Source organism: Pseudonaja textilis, chromosome 2 (genome assembly GCF_049901715.1).
Source record: "Pseudonaja textilis isolate UNSWEBS1 chromosome 2, rPseTex1.2, whole genome shotgun sequence".
Classification (NCBI taxonomy): Eukaryota; Metazoa; Chordata; class Lepidosauria; order Squamata; family Elapidae; genus Pseudonaja; species Pseudonaja textilis.
The window spans coordinates 11,621,248-11,639,412 of record NC_141991.1 but is presented as its reverse complement, the minus strand read 5'-3'; the positions used below and the strand labels follow the sequence as shown (position 1 = coordinate 11,639,412).

Sequence of the window (18,165 nt, the reverse complement as noted above, 5' to 3'; positions counted from 1 at the left end):
TGATTAACTGTTGCCTTTGGGCCATGCCCTGCATCATCACTATTTTCCACAAAAGTGTGAAATTCTTACATGTACTGTTGTAAGTCTGTTGCTACATAAGAAAAAAAAAATTGAACAATAAGATGCACCAGACCACAAGACGCCCCTAGGTTTAGAGAAGGAAAACAGGAAAAAATTGTTTTTGGCCTAAGTGTATCCTGTTTTCGGCCTACCAGGCTCCCCAGAAGCATTCTGCAGGCCCAAAACAGGCCCATTTTGGCCTCCCAAACCCTCCACACATCTCATTTTTGCCCTCCCCAGCATCCAGAGGCACTCTGCCAGCCAAAAATGGCATTCCCAGAAGGAAGAGAATGTAAAAGCAGCACCAGAGTAATGTGAGATGAATTCTGAACCAACATGAGAGCAAAATAAAGAAACAAAAGTCCCTTTTGGAGCAGAAGCAAACCTCCAGACACCATCTTTGCTGAGTCTTTGCACTGCTCCTTCTTTGGAATCAGTAATGGTGCTCAGCACCCAACACAGTCCCCTTTTGGGGTGCTGAAGTTCATTATAGATTCAGGTTAATGTCAGCATTCTAGCAAACCTCCATTCCAATCAGTAACTCTGAGACAACCATATCTCAAAAGTACCTTTACCTGGAACATCTGTGGAATCCCAAATATAAAAGTTTTCAGGCTTTCCACAATTTCTCAAACTACAAATCCACCCGCCCTTGGTCATCATCACATCACATGGCCCAATCACGATCCATCAAAAAGTAAGATATTTATTTCATCCTGCGCTATACTAAATGACCTTGAACTAACAAAATAATTTTATTTCATCTACTTCCAGCTACTTAATTGAAATCACCCCCCCTTCCACTTTCTCAGGCTATGTGGCAGTGTGGAATATGGCTTCCAAAGCTGACTATAAGAGCACCGATGTGCCCACCATTCCTGTCCTAATGTCCCTTTTTATTTGTACCCATTTCATGTAATCATAATCATGTTCTAATTATATCTGTTATCTAACACAAGCTTGACAAATAAAAGGAAATAAATAACAAATAAATAAATAAATAAAACACACTGAAGGAATTGCCAGTAAAGCCAAAATGACATCAGATGCCCCAACAGAAACAATGTTGTAAACAACTGGTTTACAGGTCAATCAGCAAATAGGAAGAGAAAAATCTTTGCTCGCTTTGAGGATGAATGTGGGGACCTTTGCTCTACTAGTAGGTTGTGCTTATGACACTCTGCATTGAGGTGACAGATGGACAACTTGCCATTGAGAAAAGACCCCAATATCTCCATGGTGAAAAATAATCTCTGGTACCAGTTAAGGTCACCTCCTTCAATTTTATGGAACATCTATGAAATATTTTGTGGAATATTCTTCACGCTTGTTGCTTCCATGCTTTTCCCAGTCCAACTCTTCATCTTCTCACCTGACCTCACCCTCCTTATCTTCTTGGCCCAAAGTGGCTTCTCTATATGAAACAGTTTGAGTTTTGAGCCGGGGAAGGAAAATCGGAGGGATTCTTAGCCAAAGAATGAGACCCATTCTGGTAAAAGGACAGGAAGTGAGAGGATCAGAGATGTTAAACAGCTTAATATACACAAAATACTTTTCAGTGTATGACATGGTAATGATCGTGCTTTAAAAAAAAGTCAAAGAAGAAAGAGGTGGAGGAATAATATTTTTACAAAGAAGCATGTAAAAAGAAATTGGAAAAGAAATGAGCAGGGTAAAATGAATTGCAGAAAAGAAAGCAATGGAAAATTGGAATTTCATGTAATTTTCCAAATACAGGATAACTATTGTCAGGTTCTTACAATTATAACATAGATTTTGAGCTGCTATGCAGAGCTGTGCAATATAAAATAAATACCTGCCACGCCTTCAGCATAGGAGATTTCAGGTATTTGCCAGTGTTAAATGTGTTGCTAGATCTGGATAAATAAGCTGCATTTAAGGCCCGTGCCAAAGCCCAGATTGTGTTGTAAATGATACAGTTGCCCTGAGTCAGGATTGGATCCATCTCCTCTTCCATGAGAGCTTCCAGATCTTCTCTTTGCCTGCACCGTCTCCAGACTTTCACCCAAAAGGCAAGGTTGGTGTAGGAACACAGGAAGGAGATCTCTATATAGTGCCTCATAAGAGAATAAAAGTTCAAAGGCCTATCATACTTTTCAAATTGATGTTTCTTCATAGGAAAGGAAAATATGCTATGGATGTATTTGACAGAAAAAGATTGTTTATCCAAATGAATAATGAAGTCCCAGCGGACTGTGGTGAGCAGGACTTTGCCTCCAGGAGGCTCCATAAGCTTTTCAAATACTAGATACATAAACAAAATCCCTACATTGAATGAACTTAAATCTGCACCAAAAATAAAGACATTAATCTTTCTCCAACTGAGGAATAAATACCAGTCTATTTTTGTTTCTTAAGAAGCTGGGGAAAAGGTTTGTGATAAAACTGGGCAAATTCCATTCCTGACCAGTGTGGAAGTCAACGTCCTCATGAACCTTTGTCCATTCTCAGTGTCTGGAGCAAGGAGACCCACCAAGGTCCACCTGAAATGGAGGACCAATTTCACCATCCCAGGGTACTGGGCTCCTTCAGCAGGGACCATTGAGTAGAAGAAAGGATTTTCATCACTCACAACCTGGGAATCAAAACTGTGACTGATCTGAAAAGGAAAAAAAGTTAACTATTTTTTTTGAGACTATAAAAACAATATATGGAATTTCCACTTGCGATCATTCTGCTTACATTGCCTCTCTTCTCATTTCAATAGAAATAGCAAAAGCTCTTAAACTAATATACCGCTTCACAGTGCTTTTACATCCCTCTCTAAGTGGTTTACAAAGTCAGCCGCTTGCCCCCAACAGTCTGGGTCCTCATTTTACCCACCTCACAAGGATGGAAGGCTGAGTCAACCTTGAGCCTGGTGAGATTCAAACTGCCACATTGCAGTCAGCAGAAGTAGCCTGCAGTGCTGCACTCTAACCTTGAAGCCGCTGCAGTTCTTTAATGAAGGATTTGGCTATTGCAAACAACCAGCAGAGATGCACAGTCTGTGTTATGAGTGTACCAGAGAGTGGATTGTCTGCTTCAATCCTTCACTACTCTTTCATAAAACCTTCATCTTTACTTCATGCAATTCCCATAATGGAGCTGTTCTCTTCATGTAGAACAAAAGATGTCTGGCTCTAAGTTGCATGTCTAAAAGTGGTCTTCACAACAAAGACACACCTGTGGGATTTTGTAGGTTCCCAAGATGGTTGAAATCTGGATGGAGATGTCAGTACCAGTCGCTTCGAGAACAGCCACGGAGTTTCTCTGCCTTCCACAACTGTAGTTGGGAATATTGGCCTCCCCTTCTGAAAGCAGATCCAGCAAAGCCTCTGAAGTCATTTGTGATCCAAAATAATTGTCATAGATGTTGTATCCCAGGGTGACATTGAACAAAATGTTGGGATTCTTGTTGATTGCTTGGATTGCAAAAAGGAAGGATAGGATTTTCCAGTTTTCTATTGCTGGTTTCCTGAAAATAGGAATGTATCAGGACATAATCAACGGAAGCAACATTTTATTTCACAGTTAAATTTAATACTCCTATTTTTTTTCATTTCTGTAATTTCTATATTGTTCACAACCTAGTCCTCCACTGTGAGAATTCCATGATTCTTCCATCATTGAGCATACAATAATCTTGCCACAGTTACCAATTTGAAACACTATTAATGTTATTTAATTATTTGCTCAGTAATCCCAGTAAAAAATAATTCTGGTTTCTTTACAATTTTTAGCCTTTCAAGTTCTTTGCATGGTTGCGTCAATTTGTATCTATAATTTCTCAGTGTTCTCACAAGTCCACCCTGCATGATAAAATGTTTCACCATGCTTTTCACAATTTCTGCATTGGTTGAAATATGTTTACACATCTTTGATAATTTCTCTGATGTCCAAAAGCAGGATTTCATTTCAAAAAATTCTCTTAACCTATGATGGCTTGTAAACTGAATAACAATTACCCAAATTCTCTGTGACTCTATTTAATATCAGAATTTAATAGTGCATTCACTGAATCTGTTCAAACTCTGTTTCAAATCTTTAAAACTTTATACATTTTTCTTATTACATGTTCACCATTTCTAAATGATTTGGTTTCAAATTCAGTTTTATCTTATTCTTCACATTGTCCTTTTTCTTGCTGTTGTATTAAGATTTCAAACTGCCTATCAATCTCTTTTTATCCCTTTGTCTATTTATCTTCTCCAATAATTAATAATTGGATGTGTGATCTGTTATTCTAGGTGAAATATAAAATCAGTAAAAGACACATACCGATAGAGACACCTGCAATGACACATAAAATTTTTCACATAAGAAGTTCATTTTTCTTCCCATTCTGATGACGTTATTGGGCATCAAAGTGTTAGAAGGGAAGAACCATCCTCTCTTGTTCATTCATATTCAAACTCTGCTAAGAGGATGTCAAGAAAAGCAAATGCTTCTTGAGAATTTCAAATCAGGTTCATCAGCTGAAAAGGATGAACCAAGGATGAAATGAGACAGAAAAAGATAAAAACTAGCATTTCAAAGAGATCATTCATTGTAAGAGAGGTGAAATTTTAGAACTCAGAGTGGAATGGAGAGTCCCTAAGTCTGTGCATGAAATTTTATGTACATAGAAATTTGAGTCAAAGGAGATTTGTTGAAGCTTAATGGTAGAAGGAGCATTCTCATTGCAGAGACAATGCCACCAATGAGAAACTCCCCTGGTTTGTAACAGTTCTCTGGATGCACCTCATCCCTCTTCAGAGTCAGCAGAGGTTTGCCTGTGAGACTTGCCAGAATGTCCTGGGGCAGCAGAAGCAGCAGAAGCAGCACCATGATTTGTGTTCCTGATGGAGTCTCCAGCCTTGCTTTGAGGAACAGTGATAGGAAGAGGTGAAAGAAGGCAAAGCCCTCTTCCAAGACAGAAGCTCCAGAAGTTTCCGAATCACAGTCCAGGCAGGCCTTCATATCTGCATCCCCTGCCTGTCCTAAAAGCTTTCAATGTTCTCTATTTCTCCAGGGCCATTTATGGCCCCAAGATTTTCCAGTGCAAAGACATTAGCCAACAAGGCAGTGATATGATATCAAAGTGGAAGCATGTTATGGCTGTGTTTGTGTGATATCTGAAGGCAATCCAACATGTCTTTTGAGATTTAGCAACAAGAGAAGAAATAAATCACTATGATTTGGATAATGTCTCCAAGGAGAAACATCATCTCTTTAACCTCTGAGTGAGTCAACAGGCAGATGTCAATTAGGAAAAGTCAAAAATGGTGTGAAACTCTAAAAGGGGGGCAAGGAGTGAGATGGGAGAACTTTCTCCTAGACATGCCTTCAAAATCTTGATGCAATCAACTCTCCAAAGAGAATTTTGGAATGAAACTGAAATTTCAATCCTCATGGATATAGTTGATCCTGTTTGGCTGCCTTGTCCAAAGATGGGTGGCTGCAGGAGTGGGATCTGTTCCACTATTGGTTTGGTGATCACATGTGCAGCTTTCCACACACCAGCTGAGCCCTGCAGTGCCAATCAGATGGAGATGATAAAGAAGAGAAAAGGGCAGGGGCAGGTGGGAGAGCCGATCCTCCGCTTTTCTCTTGTTTCAGCTGGAAGCTTTTTTCCCCCTCCTCTCAGCTTATTGTTGGAGGCTCTTTTTTACTGCTGGGTCAATCGAACTGGGCCGAACCGGTAGCATACTACCACTGGGTGGCTGCTCTTGTTCACATGACTACTTCTTCTCTCTTATAACATAGCAAACAAGAACAAAATCTCTGAAAATTGTTTTTTATTCAATAAAGACATCAAAAGTTTGACTTCAGGTTCTGCTATTGGGGGATTTCCACTTTGAAAAATGTAGCTTTCTTTCATTCAAAAAAAAAAAGCTGTTGATTGTTTGTAAATATGGAACTAAATTATATAAGAAACAAGAAGATGATTATGGTCAGGGATCAGTACAAAAAGAGAAATAGAAAGTATCCAGCAAAATATAAATATAGAGATAAATAACTAAATGGGTAAAATTAGGATAGCATAATATTTTCAGATGTAAAACCTATGAAAGTTGTTGAGCTGCTCTTGGCAACTAAACCTAATAAAATCTACCATCTATCAAACTTGTCTACTTTATTTCATACTCTGCAGTCCTTGGTTAGGTTCATGTAAAGAATCAATCAGAAAATAAAGAAGGGGAAGTTGTTGATTTTTTGGCATCCAATGTGGCTCAGGGCAGGGCTAGCACAAGAAGATTCTTGGTATCCCTTCTATGAAATCATTGACAACTCATAAAACATTTCTATGCTTGTTTTAGAGTTGCCATGAACAGAAGGGGGGGATTTGAAAGAGCAGTGCAGCAGTTTGGAACAAAAAGTGCATTCCATTCTTGCAAAGATATAACTAAGCGACCAGAATTTCTGCCATGCAAATCTCTAATTGGAGAATGTGATTGAAGACTCTTGGCTATGAATGTGTTTTGTTGGAGCTTATGAATTATGATACACCCAGAGGGGTGGAGGGAAACCAACGGTGACAGTGAATTATATGTCTTAGAATCAGCTTCATACAGATCATGCTGACATGTTCACTCCTAATATATTTTTTGAAGCTTGGCTCAAGGCTCATGATTTAATTAGGGCAACTGCCGGAACCCTGACAATCATTCTGTCCTGTTGGACCCACAAAGCAGCCCTTCTCTTTGACATCCCCTGCCTTGTGGAAGAACTGGAGATCCAGGTAGCCCCAACTACCTCATGATTAGGCTAGGCCTGTTATTGTTGTTGTCAATAAAGGAGAATTTTAAAAGGAGGGGTATTTGGTGCCCTTTGATCTTGGTTGTTTTCTTGAAAGTATTTCAATACGCAAACTAGGTTCCATAATCAGTGCAAGTAACATCAAATAACACCAATGAAGTTACTTAGTTTGGGTAATGAAATGTCAGCAAGAAAACAACAAGATCAGATCACACCAAAGACTCCTGTTGTTGATGTGTGCTTAATGATTGTTTCATCATATTTATATGGCCACCAATCCCACAGAAAGTGATTCAGGGCATTTTTACTGCAATCCAATAAAGTAATAAATAGATTTGAAGCCATTTTGGAAGGCAGTTCAGGCTGACCTTGAGATACATGTTGTCACGATGGTTCTGATCAATGGAGCATGTGAGAAGAGAACAATGAGAGGTTTGTGAAGACAATTCCTTCAGAGGATTTTTGCCTTTTTTCAGTTAGTTTCCTGAGACTGGAATTTCCTGCTCAGCAATGCAAGATGCAGAGGCTTATTTTACCATGTTCAAAAGAGTTGCCACTTTTTGTCAATGGCCTGAGAATGAATAGGTTGCCATATTTAACGGGAAAGGCCTTGGGAGCTTATAGTAGATCTTCATCAAGAGAATGAGTGGATTACTCTCATGACCAAAAGATTATGCTACATAGATATGAGATCACTCTATGTAGGCAAAGGTTTAGGAGCTACACCTATGACAAACACAAAGGGATTCGTGAATGTGGGCAAGGTTGGAAGATCTAGGCAGGAAATGGATGAGACCAGAGGAAAGAAGCAGAGAAAAAATGGTAGAGAAGGTCCAATAAAGAGAAGGACTGGGGGAGACATGATAGCAGTCTTCCAATATTTGAGAGGCTGTCACAGAGAGGAAGGGGTCAAGCTATTTTCTGAAGCACCTGTAGGCCAAACAAGGGACAAAGAATGGAAACTGAACAAGAAGAGATTTAACATGGACATTACAGTAGGAGAAACTTTCTGACAGTGAGAACAATCAACCAATGGAATAGCTTGCCCTTGGAAACTGTGGGATATGTGTAGCATTAAAAGAAGAATGTTGTTTTTATGCTGATCATTCAGGAATTGTTAAAGATTCCATGGCTGAATTACGTAAACGGTTGAAGGATAGAGAGAATGAAAGACAACAAGGACAGCCATGGTATCAAAGCATGTTTAATTTTTCTCCCTGGTTAACAACACTCTTATCAGCCTTAATAGGTCCTCTTGTGTTATTGCTTCTTGCATGTACTATTGGTCCATGTGTAATAGGACGTTTACTAAAATTATTGAGGGATCGTTTGAAAACACTTGACAATGAAATTAACAATACTCAAAAAACAGTTAGCTTTCTTACATCCAGCATTGAATCAAAAGATCTGGTCAAAAAACCGCTGTTGGAATGGTACTCTGACCAAGAGTCAGAGGAGGAAATAGACATTAATAACTTCTTTTCTCCCAAAGAAAATTTCTTAACTAGGTCCAGCCACGACTCGGGGATGAGGACTTCTCCTCGTATGAGCTGGTTCTGCAAGGCATCAACAAACCGAAGGGCTTGTTGCCACCTTGTGAGACTACTCTGGAGGAGAAAGAACTCTATCTAGAGTCATGAGCACAAAAAAATAAATAAAAGAAAGGAGGAATTGTGACTATTTTACATTGGTTCTGTCTTGTATTTTTCCATAAAAAGAAATCTTGCTGGAAGGCACGTATTCAGCTCAGCAGGGAAGCACTGACAGGGAGGAAGTTAAATAAAAGAATAACCCCAGACAATAATGTGTATTCCAAGGAGATATGCCTGTCTATAACAGTTACAAAATAACAGCTATAGAGTATATGACTCATGTCACGTAAACTGGTCAAAAAGATTAACATTGTATCTCTTTACCTTTCTGTAAATTTCCTCTTTCACCCCTCCCTTGAATTAGCACAATAAAAGAGGACAGCAAAAAGCCTGGGGGAAGAAAGAGAAGAAAGGGAGAAAGCAGAAGAAAGGAGCAGGAGAAGCAGAGAGGCCCGGATTTTTCCATCTGTTCCAGGGCAGCCAGGGAATCCCATCTCCCCCAGGCTCAAAGTGCTGCCTCATTTTGAAGATTTCTTGTGTTTTGTGTGTTTTATTTCTTGTGCTTGCTTGGCAATCACTCTTTTGTGAGTCTTGCCTAGCCTCACCCTTGCGAGGGTCCCACTGTCTCGCCCTTGCGAGGGCTACTTTAAATCTCACCCTGGAGAGGGTTATTTTCTGAGAGGAATTCAGCAATCAACCAGAAAGGCGAAACAACAGACCGGTCGCTCAACGCGACAGCTGGGGGCTCGTCCGGGATCTCTAATCGTCTGGGATCCCTTCGCCTTTCAGGTTCCAAGGTGTGACTTTTGTCTAGAAGTGCATCTTCTTCACCCCATTCTTATTCGCCTGGAATAGGCTACGTCGACAAAAAAGGTAAGAATGGGCTCCTCGATTTCTCAAGTTTCGTCAGGGCATAGGGACGAACTTTATAATCTAGTGAAGAAAGCTAATTCCTTTCAAAAAACCAATGGTACCACTGTGTACCCTATTTCTAAGAAATCTTTAAATAAATTTATAATTTATATTGAGGCACACTGTCCAGCCTATCCATCTGCTGGAACTCTTAACCATTCTGACTGGGAAAAATTAGGAAAATATTTACATAAAGTTCCCAGAGCTCCCATGGATATACTTATTTCCTGGAGAGCAATAATGGCTGCTATAACGACTATATATCCTCCTTCTAGTCTTCCTGAAAATTCCTTTTCTCCTGTTTCTTCTGACTCCCACTCTTCTAATTCAAAAACTTCTAAGCCTCTTGCAGCTCATTTGGAATCAAACTCTTCCTTACCACCTCCTTATTCAGATATTTCTTCCCCCCCTCCTCCTGCTCTTCCTGCTCTTTCTGATTCTCCTATTATGAATCCTATGGGAGGAATCATAACCAATCTTTTGTCATCACCTCTATCTTTAGAAACAGAAGAACCTTCTGCTTATCCTATGACTATCATCCCTGGGGGAGGAGGCAATGTTCATAGTAACATTGAGTTTAAAGTTTTGAAAAATATAAAAGATGCAGTTACAACTTATGGATTGCATTCTCCTTTTACTAGGGGAATACTTGATTCTTTGGTTACAGCTAATACAGTTATGTTATTGTATGATTGGAAAATGCTTTTTTCTATGCTTATGACTCCAGCACAATATGTTGTGTGGCAATCTGAATACTAATTGAGGGGTCTTCAGCTAGCCCCGCCACAAAGGCTGAACTAACTGCCACAACGTTTCCTGTGGTATTGTTAGAGGATCTTGTGTATGATGATCCTGGTGCTGTTTTTACTCTTCCTTTAACTGCAACGCTTTTCAAACCTCTTCCTCCTTCCACACCTGTCTTGCTTATTCCCAATTCTTCTCTTACAATAGAGGGTGTGGTTGCAGCTCCTTACTTATATGATTCTTCTGCTCTTAATAATCTTGCATTGGCTGCAATAGGAGATCGTTGCTTTTCTTTAAAAAAGGGGACAGTAGTTGCTACACTTATAATTTTGCCTCTTTTTGAACCTCTTTAAAACCAACTCTTTCTGTTATACTCAATGGTCTGCCTAATCCTAATTTGATCCCAGCTGGATTTGATCTCATAATAATAGATTTAAAGGACTGTTTCTTTTCTATACCTCTGGCACAAAAGGATAGAATCATCTTTGCATTTACAGTGCCAGAACTCAATAACTCTAAACCCACATCTAGGTATCAGTGGAAAGTTCTTCCACAAGGTATGCTTAATTCACCAACTATGTGTCAATATTTTGTCAATGAGGCTCTGCATCCTTATAGATCTCAATTTCCTAATTTTCTTGTATATCATTACATGGATGATATCTTAATTGCAGCTGATGGGCCAAAGGGGATGGTACAAAAATCTTTTCCGATCCTCTTGACCACATTAGCAAAAGCAGGGTTACATATAGCACCTGAAAAAATCCAGTCTCACTACCCAATGCAATATTTAGGTCACAGGTTTTTAGCTTCCTCAGCATCTCCACATATTCCTTCACTCACACTTCCACAGCCAATCACATTGGTTCAATTACAGCAGTACTTGGGAATTATTAACTGGGCTAGACCATATCTTGCTCTAACCACACAGATGCTATCACCGCTTTTTCAAGCACTAGTAGGATTAAAAAATCCTGCAGATAAGGTCTATCTCTCAGCTCAGCATCTAGAAGCTTTAAAGCAAGTAAACACAGCCCTAGCAACTCAATGGGTAAACCGTGCACTTGCAGACACACCACCTTCTCTTGCTATTATTTCCACTCATCAATTACTGACTGCAATAATTGTTCAAGTATCTAATGCAAAAAATCTTCATTTCTTGGAATGGTTACACTTACCACATACTCCAAAAACCTCTATTTTTACTAAAGCAGCACAAATGGCTTTTCTTATACAAAAAGGGCGCAAGAGAACCAAAGCCCTGATGGGAATGGATATTTTTACATTGTATATTCCTTTTAAGATTAGTCAATGGGAACCTCTTTTTCAGACTTCCACAACACTGCAGGATGCATTGGAAGATTAGTGTGGCCAAGTGTCATGCCACCTTCCATCTGATTCAAGACTGCAGGTGTTAAAGACAGTTCCTTTTGTTTTACAATCACCTTTTGTCCAACAGCCATTGAAGGAAGGCTTAACTGTCTTTACTGATGGTTCAAAAAATATTGGAGCATGTGCATGATGTGAAAATGCTCAATGGAACAAACGTTTAACTGCCCCACAGAACTCAGCACAACAAGCTGAGTTAGCTGCTTTTTCTTTGGCCTTGTCTCTTTTTCCACAGGAATCTTTAAATGTAATATCTGATAGCATGTATGTTACTCAGATGGTTGCTCATATTTTCGATGCATATATTTCTCCTGTTACCCCTCCTTCTCTCATGACACTTTTTTTACAGCTTCAGACACTGCTGAAAAAGCGAGGGAAACCTTTATTTGTAGCTCATATCAGAAGTCATCAGCAATTGCCTGGATTCCTGGCAGAAGGCAATCATATGGCAGATGAGGCTTGTAAAATTATGGCCTCCTCTCCTCTTCCACAACAGCTTTCAGCTGGGGAGAGTCATGACTATTTCCATCAAAATAAGAAGGCCTTGGTACAGCAATTTGGGATTACGTATCAAGAAGCCACAGCAATAATTCAACAATGTCCAACATGTAGCTTGCAGGCCAAAGGTATCCCTGAAGGTGTTAATCCTAGGGGTACTCAAGCCTGTGATACATGGCAAATGGATGTAACTCATTATCCTCCCTTTGCTCCCTGGAAATACATTCATGTATCAGTTGATACATATTCAGGGTTTATTATGGCAACATTACAAAGAGGAGAGGCTACTAAAAATGTTATTAATCACTGTATTCGATCATTCGTAACGTTGGGATGTCCAAAAATTCTCAAAACAGATAATGGTCCTGCTTATGTCAGTTCTCCCTTTGCTGAGTTTTGCCATAAGTGGGCCATCACACATAAATTTGGCATACCTTTCAATAGCCAAGGTCAGGCTATTGTGGAAAGGGCAAACCAAACTCTGAAAAATGCCCTTGATCGGCAAATAGGGAAAAAAGGCTTAGGCCCCCCGAACCTCCTGGCGTTACAAAACATCTTGAACATTACTCTCTATTCTCTTAACTTTCTTAATCTTACTGGCTCTCCTTCTTCCACAGCGGCTTCTCGCCACTTCACCAAGCCAGTAGTTCCCTCTTCCCGTCCTCTTGTTTATTTCAGACAGCTTCCAGATCCTGCGTGGAAAGGTCCTGCACAGCTCATCACCTGGGGAAAAGGTTACGCTGCTGTCCAACTTCCTGATCGAGTGCTTTGGGTTCCTGCTCGCTGTGTCAGACCTTACCATGGCAAACCTGACTCTAACTCTAATTTTTCTTCTGATATCAATATTTCCTGTCTTTTCTCAATTCAGGGCATCTCCTGATGCTATTTTTACTTTTCTTGCTGACACTGTTACCTTTATTTTTAAAGATAATCTCCTTTCTACATGTAATTATGTTTTCCAACACAATGGTAGCTTTCTTTCTCCTACTTCTGACATTACTGTTCACTATTACTATTCTCCTTGTTTAATATTTTTAACTATACATGTTACTCTATCTACTATAGGATCTTATTCTTGCTTAGGATTTTCTCACAATCACACATACTTTAATCACACTGTTCTATTACTTTCCACTCCTTCACTGGCATCTCCTCCACTATCCTCTGCTTTTCCTACATTGCCATCTCAAGCTAATTCTGAGACAACTTTTCCTGGAGACAAACTGCAATGGCATCTTCGTTGCTGCTTTCCACCCTGTGATGTCACCAAATGCATATTGCATCATTCATCTTCCTGGGTTCCTGTTCACTACAAAACACCTGTCGTGCGAAGATGCCACCTCATCCCTGATGACACTCATCGTAAGACTACAGCTCCCATTCGAGCTCGCCATCTTGGGTATCCTGTCTTCATCGCTGACAACTCCATCTCTAAGCGGTCTGCATCTCGTGCTGTTCCAAGATTTGGCTATCATCGCATTCCTCGAAGCATACAACCTTCTACAAATGAACATCAACCTCAAAAATATACCTGGACTATCCTTGATTTTCAAGGAAATATTTTAAACACCACCACTAATTATACTAGATGGCCATGGTTTCCTCAGCTTTTCATGGATTTTGCTGAAATGGGGACAGGAGTAGAAAAATTTGCAGATAAAGAACTACAAGCTGATAAATGGGACAAGCAAGGCTCCTGTTCTCCAGCACCTGCTCACAACTTTAGACTATATTTTTGTCCTGCTCACAGTACTGGTGCTTCTCGTGCTGCCTGCGGTGGGGTAGTTGACAGATATTGTAAAAAATTGGAGTTGTGTATCCACAGGTCATATCTGGTGGGAAGCACCTACCAAAAATGACTATATTCATATTACCCGTGCTCAAGAACATCTTCCCTGCTCTTCAAGGCCTTGTTGTGGACAGAGACTAAATCCACTCAGAATCACATTTACTGCAAAAGGAAAGACACTTACAAAAAAAACAATGGATGGTTGGGTTTACCTGGGGAGGACGTCAGTGGGATGCTCAAGGAGATGAAGGGAATATTTTTACAATTCGTCTTTCTATATCTATGTCTAATTATGATATTGGTCCCAATCACAATTTGAAATCAAACTTTCTACAAAAACCCAATATTCAGGTGAATCCATTAGTACAATTGGTTAATTCTTCTTACAAATTGCTAGCAACTACACTTAATGACTCATCCAAAATTGATCAATGTTGGCTTTGCTTATCTGAATTGCCACCATTCTATGAAGCAGTAGCTTCCAATGAACCTATTAGTAACTCCACCAGTGACACACAATGCAGATGGAATACTTCCTCCATCACTATCACTAACATAGTAGGTAAGGGATGTTGCCTAGGAAACATACCTGCCAGTCACTCTCAATATTGTCAGAAGGTTTCATCTGGATATCACTGTGATGTATATTTACCAAAAGAAAGATTAGGCCTTAACATTGGAGGCTATGCTCCTGTATACACCACCTCCAATGGCAATCTCACAGCTCGTCTCAAAGGACAATTCTTTATCCCAGGTAATAATTCTATATGGGCATGCTCCACAGGAGCAACTGCTTGTGTTCATGGTGATGTTCTTATTGCTCAGAAATCCTTTTGCATTCAGGTAACACTGATTCCAAAGATCACAATTTATCCAGGGTCAGAACTTATTAATAAACTTGAACCTCCACAATTTCCCCTTCATCAAAAAAGAGAAGTAATAACAGCTATAACACTATCTGTATTGTTAGGCCTTGGGGCAGCAGGTGCAGTCACAGGTGCAGCAGCTTTAGCTGTTGGTCATCAACAGTTAGCTACTCTTAGTTTACAAATAGATGAAGATCTCAAACGAATAGAGACTTCAATTACTGCTCTTCAAAATTCTCTCTCATCTCTGGCTGAAGTGACTCTCCAGAACAGAAGAGGTCTGGATTTATTATTTTTAAACAAAGGGGGATTATGTGTAGCATTAAAAGAAGAATGTTGTTTTTATGCTGATCATTCAGGAATTGTTAAAGATTCCATGGCTGAATTACGTAAACGGTTGAAGGATAGAGAGAATGAAAGACAACAAGGACAGCCATGGTATCAAAGCATGTTTAATTTTTCTCCCTGATTAACAACACTCTTATCAGCCTTAATAGGTCCTCTTGTGTTATTGCTTCTTGCATGTACTATTGGTCCATGTGTAATAGGACGTTTACTAAAATTATTGAGGGATCGTTTGAAAACACTTGACAATGAAATTAACAATACTCAAAAAACAGTTAGCTTTCTTACATCCAGCATTGAATCAAAAGATCTGGTCAAAAAACCGCTGTTGGAATGGTACTCTGACCAAGAGTCAGAGGAGGAAATAGACATTAATAACTTCTTTTCTCCCAAAGAAAATTTCTTAACTAGGTCCAGCCACGACTCGGGGGATGAGGACTTCTCCTCGTATGAGCTGGTTCTGCAAGGCATCAACAAACCGAAGGGCTTGTTGCCACCTTGTGAGACTACTCTGGAGGAGAAAGAACTCTATCTAGAGTCATGAGCACAAAAAAATAAATAAAAGAAAGGAGGAATTGTGACTATTTTACATTGGTTCTGTCTTGTATTTTTCCATAAAAAGAAATCTTGCTGGAAGGCACGTATTCAGCTCAGCAGGGAAGCACTGACAGGGAGGAAGCTAAATAAAAGAATAACCCCAGACAATAATGTGTATTCCAAGGAGATATGCCTGTCTATAACAGTTACAAAATAACAGCTATAGAGTATATGACTCATGTCACGTAAACTGGTCAAAAAAGATTAACATTGTATCTCTTTACCTTTCTGTAAATTTCCTCTTTCACCCCCTCCCTTGAATTAGCACAATAAAAGAGGACAGCAAAAAGCCTGGGGGGGAAGAAAGAGAAGAAAGGGGAGAAAGCAGAAGAAAGGAGCAGGAGAAGCAGAGAGGCCCGGATTTTTCCATCTGTTCCAGGGCAGCCAGGGAATCCCATCTCCCCCAGGCTCAAAGTGCTGCCTCATTTTGAAGATTTCTTGTGTTTTGTGTGTTTTATTTCTTGTGCTTGCTTGGCAATCACTCTTTTGTGAGTCTTGCCTAGCCTCACCCTTGCGAGGGTCCCACTGTCTCGCCCTTGCGAGGGCTACTTTAAATCTCACCCTGGAGAGGGTTATTTTCTGAGAGGAATTCAGCAATCAACCAGAAAGGCGAAACAACAGACCGGTCACTCAACGCGACAGTGGGACCATCATCACTTGAGACTTTCAAGAAGAGATTGGTGTCAGCCTCAACTGGTTACTGGAGAATCTCACAGAAAAAGCACTTTACTCACAGGCTTGCAGGTGAATTTCAAAGGTTCATTGCAGCAATTCCAATCCTAACTGGGAACAACAGGGATCCCAAATAAAGCTAGCGCTGAGTGCAACTGCCTCTTAGTGCTCCTTATAGCAGTTTCCCAACCCCTCTCAACAAGCCTAACATCTCCCCATTCAGCTAATTATCCCCTGCACCTGCTCCCTCTGCCTAATCATCCACACCTAATCCTCCTTCCCTCAGTCCAGCCACCCACACAGCCCCCATGGCAGTTCAGTAATCTCCCCCTCCCACTCAGCTAGCATGGCAGTCCTGTCTGTCCAAACCCCCACTCCAATAGGTGAATGAAGCCTCATAGTTGCAAAGCGTCTGTTAAACAGTGAAGCCCTGTAGTTCTGGAATTGCTGCCCAACAGCTGATTGAAGCTCCGCTCAACAGCTGACTGAAACGTGACACGCCGGAGGAGACATTGGGTGCGAGCAAAGCATTAGGCATCTCCCCCACTATCATTTCATCACTGTGGTGGGCTCCAGGCCTGACACCAACTCCCTTTTTAATTCTCTATATTTTTTTACTGCCAGAAAATCACTTTTCTCAGCTCTGTCTTCATCTACAGCTACAGCCACAGCAGCTACATTCTGTATCTTATATGGAGGGGGTCTTGGACAGCTGGCATATTCCAGTGGGTCCCACTTTCCCTCTTCCTCTGCTTCCTATAAAATTCTCTTACTTGTAGAAGAAAAAGGGTCCACCCACTGATCGTGTATCCAGGGCTCCACATACGGCAATTGCATTTTTAACTTCTTTTTAACAAGAACTTTTCTCAAAGCTCTTATGCAATAACAATCAGATTCTCCAAATTTATCCCACCTATAGTTCAGCAGAATTAAGATAAGCATTGGCCACACCCCAATGCAAAGCTCAATTATTGTTACTTTATTCAGATGTTTTGTATAAAGACTTAATCACGGCTCACTCCATTATTTAAGAAAATTCACCCAGAGGGGAGGAGGGTGAAATGGATGGGATCTCTGCATCTAGCTTAGTAAAACCTGACCCCATTTAGAAATAATAACACTCTCCCTTCTAACACAGGAAAGGGAAAAGAGGAAATGATAATGCAGAATAGCAGTACAGAACTATCACACACACATACATACACACACACACACACACACACACACACAGAGAGAGAGAGAGAGAGAGAGAGAGAGAGAGAGGCTAACATAAACTTATCAGGCTTAAGAAAAAACCCTTTTTACCCAATGTTTAAACAACCCTTAAAACAAATTTTTTTAAAAATGTTGCAACTAAGTGGAAAACAAATTATAAGAGCTAGCTCACCTGTATCCTGGTGCACCAGTATTTGGGTTCACTCAGCCTTTACAGGTCTTTGGTCCACAGGTCACTAAGAGCAATTTCCTTCCCAAGGGGAAGAGATCCATCAAACTGCTAAATCAATTGAAAGCAGCGGGGGCATCTGCAGCTTTCAAAATCCATCAACATTCAGAGGAAGAAGTCTTGCTTCTGGTTATAAACACCAAAAATTGACACAATGACCAAAGAACCATAAAAAACTTACTTATTCAGAGAGAAAAAGTAAGTTATTTTTGGAAAAATCAGAAGAAAGGACCTCATTTCCTGAACATTCAGAATATGAGGACACCAGGCATAGATTGAATATTACATTTATAGGGTTCTGCAAAAGGCTACATTCACATCATCCTTCCTGTTTTTCTCTCTTGGTAAGTCCTTATATTTCTCTGGGGACTTGTCCACTAACTCCTCCCAGAACCTCATCTCTTGGAAACCGCCATTCTCATGGCTTCTTCTTTTCCTGTTTTGAACATCAGCAAGTTTTTAATACAATATCTCATTAACCACTTCCTTTTAGGTCAGGATGACCCAAAATCATTT

The 18,165-nt window shown here is 40.1% G+C and overlaps 2 protein-coding genes across 2 annotated transcripts in view; both read left to right on the top strand.

The window, feature by feature from the left end:
- LOC113451824 (vomeronasal type-2 receptor 26-like) overlaps positions 1–18,165 on the top strand; it is a 500,191-nt gene that overhangs the window by 192,774 nt on the left and 289,252 nt on the right. The gene's annotated exons all lie outside the window — the stretch shown is intronic.
- The window catches only part of LOC113451996 (vomeronasal type-2 receptor 26-like), a 452,458-nt gene that overhangs the window by 158,527 nt on the left and 275,766 nt on the right, over positions 1–18,165 (top strand). The gene's annotated exons all lie outside the window — the stretch shown is intronic.